This window comes from Marmota monax, unplaced genomic scaffold (assembly GCF_021218885.2).
Source record: "Marmota monax isolate L192 unplaced genomic scaffold, Marmota_monax_Labrador192_F-V1.1 WCK01_AAM20220418_F8-fsc00013, whole genome shotgun sequence".
NCBI classification, from domain to species: Eukaryota; Metazoa; Chordata; class Mammalia; order Rodentia; family Sciuridae; genus Marmota; species Marmota monax.
This window is the reverse complement of record NW_026692202.1, coordinates 23,714,277-23,724,604: the sequence shown is the minus strand read 5'-3', so window position 1 is coordinate 23,724,604 and position 10,328 is coordinate 23,714,277. Positions and strand designations below refer to the sequence as shown.

Here is a 10,328-nt window from a genome sequence, read left to right as displayed (position 1 = left end):
TATGGGCTTAGCAGCATCCTTTGAGGAAATTCCAAGAATAATTTATGGCAATTTATTTTGCATCTGTAAGAAATCAAGGGCAATGAAATAGAATGACATGCAAAGGATTCAAAAGGGGTACTTGTCTTCAGTTCATGGATCTTCTTCAGAAGGCAGACAGTTCCCCACCCAGCCTGGTACCTTCCATTTGAAACCTGAACTAATTCTTCTCTCCTCCTTCACCAGACTCTGGACAGGTCACCAGGATGGGGATTCAAATCAGACTGGTGTAAATCAGAGATCGTACCCAGTGGCAAGCTTTACTAATAATTTCAAGGACACAAGGACTAGAGAAGCATGGGAACCAGAGTAGCACTATCAGCTCAGCTGTCCAGGCCCTCTCTGGAAATATTGATCCACTCTAGTCCAGAGGCACACAGGAGATATCAAAGTCATATGTGCAGCTCAAATCACTTAACAGAACACTGTTTATGAAATCGCTCCATTTTATTCTTGGCTAGTTATGTAGCTTACTGGACTGTGACAGAGAGACTTGCTCCAGACATTCACAGATCCTAGATTTGTTTCCCAGAAGCAGTCCAAGGCAACCTGGTGCACACAGCTCAACGTTTCTCCTCAGGACTTCCCCACTAGCTATTTCCTTACTTTGCTTGGCAGAAGACTCATCATTAACATCTTGACAAAGAAATGAAGGTAAGTCACCACCTTCCTTACTATTTGCACTGGGGCAACTCTGACACCTTAATAAAGTGAATGGATTGTAGACTTGCTGCTTAGTCATGTCCTTCCCAGAGATAAGGCAGTTGCTCAATTGGAAAGCCTGGGAGAGCACTGCTCCATGTTTGAATCCAGACTTTCACAGGGCCACCGTTGTTCTCAACAAAGGAAAAAGGAGCCTTGACATGAGACCTCCCCCATTCCTTTTATAGTTAGGAATGCTTTTGCCTGGAGATTTATTTTATTCATTATGTTTTACTTTAGTTCCTTTAAAGAACTGATCAGCCAGTTTTTATATTATTTTTATTTTATTTTATGAGAAGGAAACAACTCAGTTCTAGAAAATGCTTCCAGGTACAGAAAAAACAACCCAGTAAAACATGTGTGGCAGAGAACAGCAGCATCAGCCTCTCCTGGGAGATATTCTAGCTTCACAGAAAGCCTGAGGCAAAACTCATTCAAATTCTGAGGCAATTCTCCCTTGAAATGGGCCATTCTTGACTCTACTTTTTATGTGACTCTGGAATTAAAGCAGAATTTGTTGTCATGAGGATTGGATGACTGATGCTTTTTCACAAAAAGGAGCACAGGTAAGTCCATTGACCTGCACAGAGTACCAAAATTATTTATTTTGGGGCTCAAAAATCAAAGGTCTACATTTGAAATTTTATCTTTTCTCCACAGAATGGAAGCCGGCCATGCCGTTGTTGCAAATATCACGCATAACCAAAAATAACAGCTGCTGTCCTGTGATGAGCATTTACTCTGTGACAGTCACCATTCTAAGCTCTTCTCACATGTGGCCTCATTTCACAGTTGTAATAATCCTGGAGGCACTGTTTAAACCCACTTTATAGGTGAGATCAAGTTAGTGGCAGAACAAAGATTCAGGCTTTGTCTCTGTTACTCTGACCTGTGTTCTTACTGCCTACTGAATTGCATCCCCTGAATTACCTTCATCCTTCAAACAGTTTTGTTCCTTTAATTAATTAATTAATTTCACAAATGAACAAGATGAATAATTGTTTTGTTTTGTTTTAATTTTTATTGTTGATTGTTCAAAACATTACATAGTTCTTGATATATCATATTTCACACTTTGATTCAAGTGGGTTATGAACGAATAATTGTTTTTTCCAGGACACAGACTCTCATGAATTTAGAGCTGTCTTCAGTATTGAATTTTCAGGTTTTCCTTTTTACCTAGGTAGATATGTGTTATAAATTATTTTCACCTCTACCTTTTCCTTTCATCAAATATTCTCCATTTCATATGTTCCATATAATATATAAATGTATCATGTTTATAAATTTATACATTTGTAAATACATATTTATGTTATATAACACACATATATTGTTCAAATGTTTGTGTTCTCCCTAAATTCATATTTTGAAATCCTAAAACACGAGGTAATAATAGTAAGAGGTGGGGCCTTCTGGAAGGTGAATAGGTTCTGAAGGAAAAGCACTTTTGAAGGTGATGATTTTTCAGGGGTTCGGGATAGGATCATAAGCAGGTGAGCCATTGTTAGATTTTGCTGATTCAGAAAATGTTTACAAACTTTCTTGGAGATTATGTCTCTTGGCAACCCAATCCCATGGCAACCACCCTACACTTGGAGGTCAGAATATTCCTCTTTGGTCCAACAGTCTAGCCCTGAACTACTTCTGGACATATTGCATAAGTTCCTCAGTTGGGTGACATTTGAATATTACATCCGATCTATTAGAAGCACACATTGAATGTTCTATTTATTTTTAACCAAAAAACCAAGCTCCACATAACTTGCATGTTTTCAGAGGTCTCCATTTGCCAAGTCTCCCTCCCCGTGGGTCCATTTTAGTTTACCTATCTCATGCATGATTGTGTGTGTGTGTGTGTGTGTGTGTCCTCTTCTACTTTAGGTTTCACTTGGCTTTGTCCTCAATTAATGAGAATTGAACAGGGTGTGTACTCCCATCTGTTTTATGACTTTTCCCTCTAAACAGAGACCTGTTGGAAACCTGCTGAAAAGAAGTTCTTCCTGTCTTATTTTCCAATAGCAAAGAATGTCTGTGATTTCACAAGATAACCCTACTTCCAAGTAAATACAATCAAGTGATTATAATAAAGAAATTAATAAAGTATTAGAAATCTAAAGGCCAGCATTTAATTAAACAGAAAATACAGAAATGTTCTTACCAAGCATTTCTGTTACTGATACACAGATCTCTATCTTACCTTTCTAATTTCTTCAACATCATAGTAAACATCATAGTTTTCCATTTCTAAGTTGTAACTTCACAAGAACAGCATACTTTAAAAACACAATATGAGAACAGTATTTGATTTTTATGTGTTGCACTTCTCCATTAAAAAACACTTATGAAGGACATGCTATGTGCCAGGTATGGAGTTTTCAAAAATAAATGAGATATAACATTCATCTTTAAGAACCTCATAGTTTAGAAATTATACTATATTTGGCTTGAAATGAACACTGTTTCTGAAAATCACTCTCTTTGCAATGCAAAAATTGTGGTGATTTTTAGGAAATAGGATGAGTTGTCAGTGCCACTTGCAAGGGGTCATGGCTCCGGTGATGAGGCAGGCATGGAGCACTGGAGCAGGAGCCAGCAGGCTGGGCTTTCATTCTTCCTCAACACTCACTGTGTTTTCCTGGGCAAGTCACTGAAACTCTAAGCCTCAGATGCCTTGTCCAAAACAGGTATAAGAACTACTCTGCTTCCTAAAGCAATTATTGTGTGAGGTATTTGTCAGTTCCATGAAGGCAGGGAATTTTGTCTGTTTTGCTCACTCTTGGAACCCTAGCATCTGAAACAATGTCTTAATTGTGATATATGCCCCTCAAAATAATTTATTAAATAAATGTACAACTTAATAAAAGAATTTGCCTTTTTTACTTTAAGGAGGATGTGGAATATGATGGATGGGTTCCAGACCAGCAGTACTAAAGAGCCTGGAGGTATTCTGTGGTGGCCAGCTCTCATGTCAGCTCTGTGGTTGGCATTCTGGGGATTGCAGCTGGATCAGTTTGTGTTTTACGATGGCAGGAGATACACGGGCTGGCTCATAAGCTGAAATCAGAAAATGCACGTGAGGGTAGCGAGTACAAAAATTCCCTGGAGGCAAAGGGGCCAGGAAGGGGAAGGTGGCTTCCATGAGAAGATAGAGCCAGACAGGACATGGCCTCCTTGCTAGGGGTTACCAGGCAGGTATACAGGCATGCAAAAAAAAAGAGGGGGCAAGACTACAAGTGGGACAACACCCACATGGCTGTAACCACCAGCTTTAGAACTGGACTTGATGTTTTTTTCCATTTTGGAATAACATTTCCATTCTGGCATGCCTTATATTGGCTATGATACAATATAAGGAATAACAAGAAACAAGGAGCAAGGACAAGCTTGTCTCTCTTTTTCATTTGCTGTCAAAGAGTGGATGAGCCCAGAGCCAATAAACTGAAGCTTCTCATTATTGTGTAATAGTAAACATATAAGAAGCCAGAAATTCACTCTAAAAATGCACCAGTTCAATTTTAAGAAAAGAAATATGCAAGTGTTAAAGCCCGGGGCTATACATGATCCCTGTGAGGTTGTTGTTTCTCCTGGTATGCTCAGGGATCTCTCTCTCTCTCTTTTTCTCTGGTAGTATAAAATGTAATCTAGTTGACATTTCAGAATGGCTCAAAGCTCCATCTTCCTGTCTGAATGCCAAATGTGAACTAAAACACATTAGATACTTGGTCTGCCTGGTGACACACTCTGTGGGTGGATGTCTGTACAGTTCCACTGGAGAGACAATGGGACTAGAATCAAGAGGGAAGCTCTGAGTACATGCTCAAGCACCCAGAGGGCCCTGTGTGTAAGCTTCTTAGGGGTTGCCCCACTCTGGTGTGTGATCTATGGAATAAAAAGAAACAACCAGAAAGTAAAAGCATCAGATATGTATATGTATATTCAGGAATGACTGTGCTAATTTGGAAAGAGTTAACGGTATAAAACCAAGGCCAATTGAATAAGTAGAAAGAAAAAGAATATAATGAGGGATAGGCTTCAGATTATTTAAGGAACAATAGGTGATGAGCTGCAGCCATGATGGAGTGGGAGGCTCATGATCAGGATGGTCAGCTGCAGCCTGTGATCCTCACACCAGAGGCCTCAGGTTTCTGAACATCTGCCCTCCTGTTTAGTTTCTGAAACTTAAGTAAGCAGGAGGAGGAGCCCGTGTTCTTGAAGAGAATTGTGTGTTTTCTTCCATTTCTAGAAGACCCCATGTGTGTGCTGGAGTGCACTTGTGTGTGTGAGATTTCGCTTTTGATCTGGACAGATGATAAATTTTCCTGTTCTCTAAAGAAAACAATCAAGTCAGAGGGCAACTGGGTCTTATTATTTATTTTAACATCTGAAAACAATGCCAGTTTTTCTTTCTTGTTACTTTCTTCAGTTGGCCCTTGTCTTGTTGTTGGACTCATTGAAACACAGCCAGGTTTTCATCCTAGACACATTAAGTATTTGCAGTGTGTCCCTCTTTGAGACAGGTCTCAATTTTACTGCTTCCTGCAAGGCTGCTGGCATAGGTTCTAATCAATAGGCAAATAAATGGGGCCATCACAGGTCTTGAGCAACTCAGAGCCTCTGCCTTCTGGATCCTGAGAGCTGCCAGCTGGCCCACTGCCAGAAGGCCAGTCAGAGCCCACGTCCCCCTATTTTCTACTTCCTTTTCCTTATCTTCTGTCCACTTCTCAAATAGTACCTCTGGGTATTCTCCCAGTTCATTCTGTTTCTAAATCTTTCTTTATTAACTCAGATGCTTGGGAACATTCTTTTTGTGTTTCATTGATATATATATATATATATATATATATATAAATTTCCCCCCCAAGAAAAGCATCTTAACTACATGGTGTCATCTTGAACAAATGCAAAGTAATGTATCTTATGTTTTCTTCTCTATCTATCCTGCCTTTCAAATAAATTCCCCAATCCCCAGAAGGGCCCAGGACAATGCAAGATACTCACTGTTGAATGGATAAATAAATAAATTTCCCAAAGGATAATTCAGGTTTATTTTTTCCCTCCAAAATTCCTTTGATTTATTTTCTTATTCTTTTCTCTAGCCTCTTATTTGTTATTTCCTCTTTGAATTCTGAATTCAACTTCTTTCTCCTTTCTGGGTTCTTACTCTCAACTTATAAACATGTTTAAATCTCCATTCTAAAACAAACAAAGACTAAAACCAAACAGTGTCTTTCCCTTGACTATGCATCCCATTCATTTAGTCAGCACATGTGCTTTGCCTACTATGTGCCAGGCACTGTCCCTGATGCTGGTTGAGACAGAACAGTTACTGCCCTCATAGAGCTAGTGAGGACATTCAGATAATAAACGAAAAAAAAAGCTCTAGCTACAGTTCAATACTAGGAGCTAGGCCAGTGGATCCCAATGGCCATTTCAGCAGGCTAATTTAGCCTTGGTGACAGGGTGTGGGATGGATTTGAGCCCTCTTGGCTCCTGGCCTCCCACAGGCCCACAGTCCTGTCCCACTCCTTCCTCCCCTGGACTCCTTAGATGAGTGGTCTGTGTCTGTATCCTTGCCAAGAGCTATCTGACCCCAGTTCCCAACATGTGGCCTCCACACTTAAGCCCATGGGCTTTGATTCTTATTCACATGATCTTAGGCCTTAGACAATATTGCCATTTCTCCCTTGGGTTCTACCTTCTCTCGTTCACCTTCTGTTTCTCTTCTTGCTTTTTCTGACATCAGCTCTCGTCTCACTTCCTGTTTCCAGGTAGCAATCTCGCCCATCCTCCCAGTTTCAACTACACCTCTCCATGGGTGGATTCCAAGTTGTATCTAGATCTTCATTCCCATATTCATAATACCTGGCTTCATGACTGTGTGACCAGTGCAATAGTAGAGGACTCCATGCTTAGAGGGGACATGCAGTTGGGATTTAAATCTTTGGTTACCATCTTGAAATTCATAAAACTTTATATTTGAACTGCTGTTCTGTGAGTCTGTAAGTCTTCTTGGGCTGTTGCCATAACAAAATACCACAGATTGGGTGGCTTAAGCAATAGACATTTATCTTCATCGTTCTGGAGACCAGAAATCCAAGATCAAGATGCCAGCACTGTTGGTTTCCTCTAAAGGTCATAAGGGAAGTTTCTGTGGCATGCCTTACTTCTTGGCTTGCAAATGTCTACTCTTTGCTACCCCTTCCCATGGTCATTCATCTGTGATCACATACCCCTGGTGTTTCTTTGTGTATTAATCCCCTCTATTTTTAAGAACACCAGTCAGGTTGGATTACCTGCCCCATATGACTTCATTTGATCTTAATCACTTCTTTAAAGGCCCCATTTCCAAATATAATCACATTCTAAAGTCCTGGCTATTAGGAGATATGAATTTGGGATGGGACACAATTCAGCCCATAGTTTATTTTTCCCCTCCATCATTTGTGGGGATGATAGAACATTCATTGAAGGCTCAGAGTCCTGGCTCACTGCAGTCCTGCATCCTGTTGCCTCCCCAGGACATGTTCTTAGCTGCCAACTCCCTCCTCGTGGGCTTCCATCCATCCAACAACACCCTCCTTTTACACTTAGAGGGAATATGGTGAAGGTGCTAGGAGGGCAAGGGGTCCAGTTATTCTTCCCTGGGGATGACAGTCCCATTGCATGTTTGCAAGTAATTTGGCAGGGGTGAGCCTTGCATCTGTCCCAAATTCAGGTAATTAGTCTGTCCTAGGCAATGGTGTTGCTTGTGCTTCATGGGTCAAGCAGCAGAATATGGGAAGAGTAAAAAATGGACTTCCCCACCTTTGAAAATCTGGGCCAGTGAATCCCTTTAAAACTTTGACTAAAGCATGGAAACTTTTCCCTGAAAAGCTGACGTGCATAGACATAAATGTCCTTTTATGCATTTTCAGGGGTTAATGGACTCCATGAAGCTACTCCATGAGATTTGGCCCTGCTTGCCCTTCCAGCTTCATCTCCCCACAGCTCTTGCCATGCTGTAGTCCTCCTTAATGTCATAGCCATCCTATGAATGCATTTTATTCTTTGATGCTTCCAAGTTTTTGCATGCATATGCTTCTTCCTCTGTCTTCTGTCTACTTCTCTTCATTATCATTATAACAAATTACTATATATTCTTCAAAATTAAAATTATATCCTTCCTTCTCCTTCTCCCTACTGTAATTTCTCACTTCCTATCACCAAAGGTGAAACAAAAAGTTGCTTTAGGATCTCTAAGAATTTCTTTTATAAGGATCATAATATTAAATTTGGATCATTTCTTTGCCTGTTTCTCTTTTACTAGATTATAAGCAATTTTGAGGGCAAGAACTAAGTCTTAACCCTTGCAGTTTTCCTGGTGCCTGGTGCAGAGCTCAGCACAATAAATGTTTGCAAATATTTGTTGAAAGATAAATGAGTTCATGAATACATGCACGACTGAATGAAAGGAAGTATGAGCTTGCGATTTAAAAAAAAATCAAAAACATGCATTTTAGAGGTGAACAGTCCTGTATTTAAATCCTGGTTCTATCAATGACTAGTATTGTGATATTAGGCAAAGTACTCTTAAGCCTCAGTTTTCTAATTGCAAAATGCAGCAAATAGAATTTACCTCAAGGCAATCTATTGTCCATTTATATCGACAATATTTATAGCTACCTATAACTTAGCCTTTCCCCTAAATTTCTATAGGCTGTAAAGTTATTTAGGAAGGAAAAGACAAAATTAAATATCAGTGAATCTGTGTTCTTGCAGATTAGTTTATTAACAAAAACTGACACATTATATGTCTACTGGATGCAAGACATTCTGCTGGAACCTATGGAGAAAGTGAATATAAAATAAGCCTATGGGGTGTTAAGATATATATGATAAACCCTGAAATACAGTAGAAAAGGACAGGAAAGATGTTGCTGACACTGGGCAAATAAGTCAGGAATGAATGCCACCATGGGAAGGCGAGATATCTAGGGCAGACATGTGAACATGATGTTTCTCCTCTGGATGCTGCAGTTAGGGCTTCTGAAACTAACAGTTAATGACCTGCTTTTTCCACACAGCAGTGTCCTGGCTTTTTGTTTCATGAACCCCTGGTGCTCTGACCAGAATGAAGCCCCATGATGCTATATAGCTAAGGTGGAGACTGACCTGTCCCGTGGCTGGCTCTTAGCAGTGGTAGTTCTGTGGCTTTGCTCTCAGAACAGTTTCACTACCCTGATGACATGTGATGTAGGCTGTACTGAATGGGTGATGGATAGCATCCCCACAAACAGGAATATGAAACTAGAATGAATCACTGTAAAGATTTGAGAACCACTAACATCTCTCATCACAGATGGACTAATTATGTAATTTAGAATTAAACTTCTGTGGATGAGGCAGAGAAACACACACATATGCTGTAAAGATGGTTTTCAAAATATTTCATTTTACATGGGATAATGAAACTACTTTAAGAAAAATCAGTGAATCAGATGTCATTTCCAGAAATCCTTTCCTGGTGTCACCAGACTGAGTAACTCATACTACCGCTAGCATACTTGTGTAATGCTCTGGTATATTACCCACCTGCAGTATGATCATAGTTAAACTAGTGTTCCAGGGTGCCAGGTTTCCTGGGCTTAGAGAAAATTCCCTCATTTACTAATGTGATCTTGGGCAATTCATTTAACCTCTCTAAGCTACAATTCCCTCATCAAAAAATGGAAATGTTTATACTACTTGCCTTATATGGCACCTGTGAGTAATAAAATAAATGATCATACAGTAAAGAACATCTTAGTGCCTGACACAGCAAGTGGCTTCTCTCTAGGTATCAGCCTGACTTGCTCTCACTCTCTTCACTTCTTACTCCACTGTGAGGCCATCTCTAACCACCCTTCTAAAAACTTTACCTGATTCCCCAAACATTATCCCATTTTCCTGCCTTATGTTTTATGCAGAGAGCATTTTATTTATTTGTTATGCTTACTGCCTGTTTTTTGTTTTTTTTTTTACCAGAACGTAAGTGCTAGGAAATTGTGTCCGTAGTGCCCAGATCAGTGTCTGACATGGAATATGGACTCAATAAATGTTTGCTGGAAGGAAGAAGAAATGAGCCAAGCCTGCTAACTTGAAAGTATTCTTGGCCCAGTCCTATCCGTTTGGAACCCATTGGGAGGACATTTGATTGCCCACTGGCACCTGCACCTGTAGGCAGACAGAGACACTAAAATCAAAGTAGTAATTAAGCAGCCCACTATGAAGGACCTTACTGAACTTGCCTCTAGTGCTGATGATTTTTCATAAACCTCAATTCGTGCTGCCCCATTCCCTCTTGCTCAGTTTAGGAGTTCCTATTACCCAAAGTTGGCCCTAGGGAACCACCATCCAGCGAAGGATGGCCACGACGTCCCTAAGATTCTTCTTTTTCCTTTTCTCGGGGAAGGTTCTGATACAAAGTCGAGAGACTGACGTGTCCAAGAAAGAGTTCTGCAAACCTCACATCCTCTCGCCCTCGGCGCCCTGGGGTTGGAAGGGTGTCTTGGGCGCTCCAGCCCGGGACCCCACGCCCAGCGCCGCCTCCGCCGCAGTCGGGAGCG

General features: G+C 40.5%; 1 long non-coding RNA gene across 1 annotated transcript; it reads left to right on the top strand.

Annotated features, from left to right (window-relative positions):
• Positions 1–392: 392 nt before the first annotated feature.
• LOC124084972 (uncharacterized) lies at positions 393–1,730 on the top strand. Its single transcript, XR_006849308.2, has 3 exons — positions 393–693; positions 1,041–1,307; positions 1,402–1,730. It is a non-coding gene; the product is annotated as an uncharacterized LOC124084972 (long non-coding RNA).
• The last annotated feature ends 8,598 nt before the right edge of the window (positions 1,731–10,328 follow it).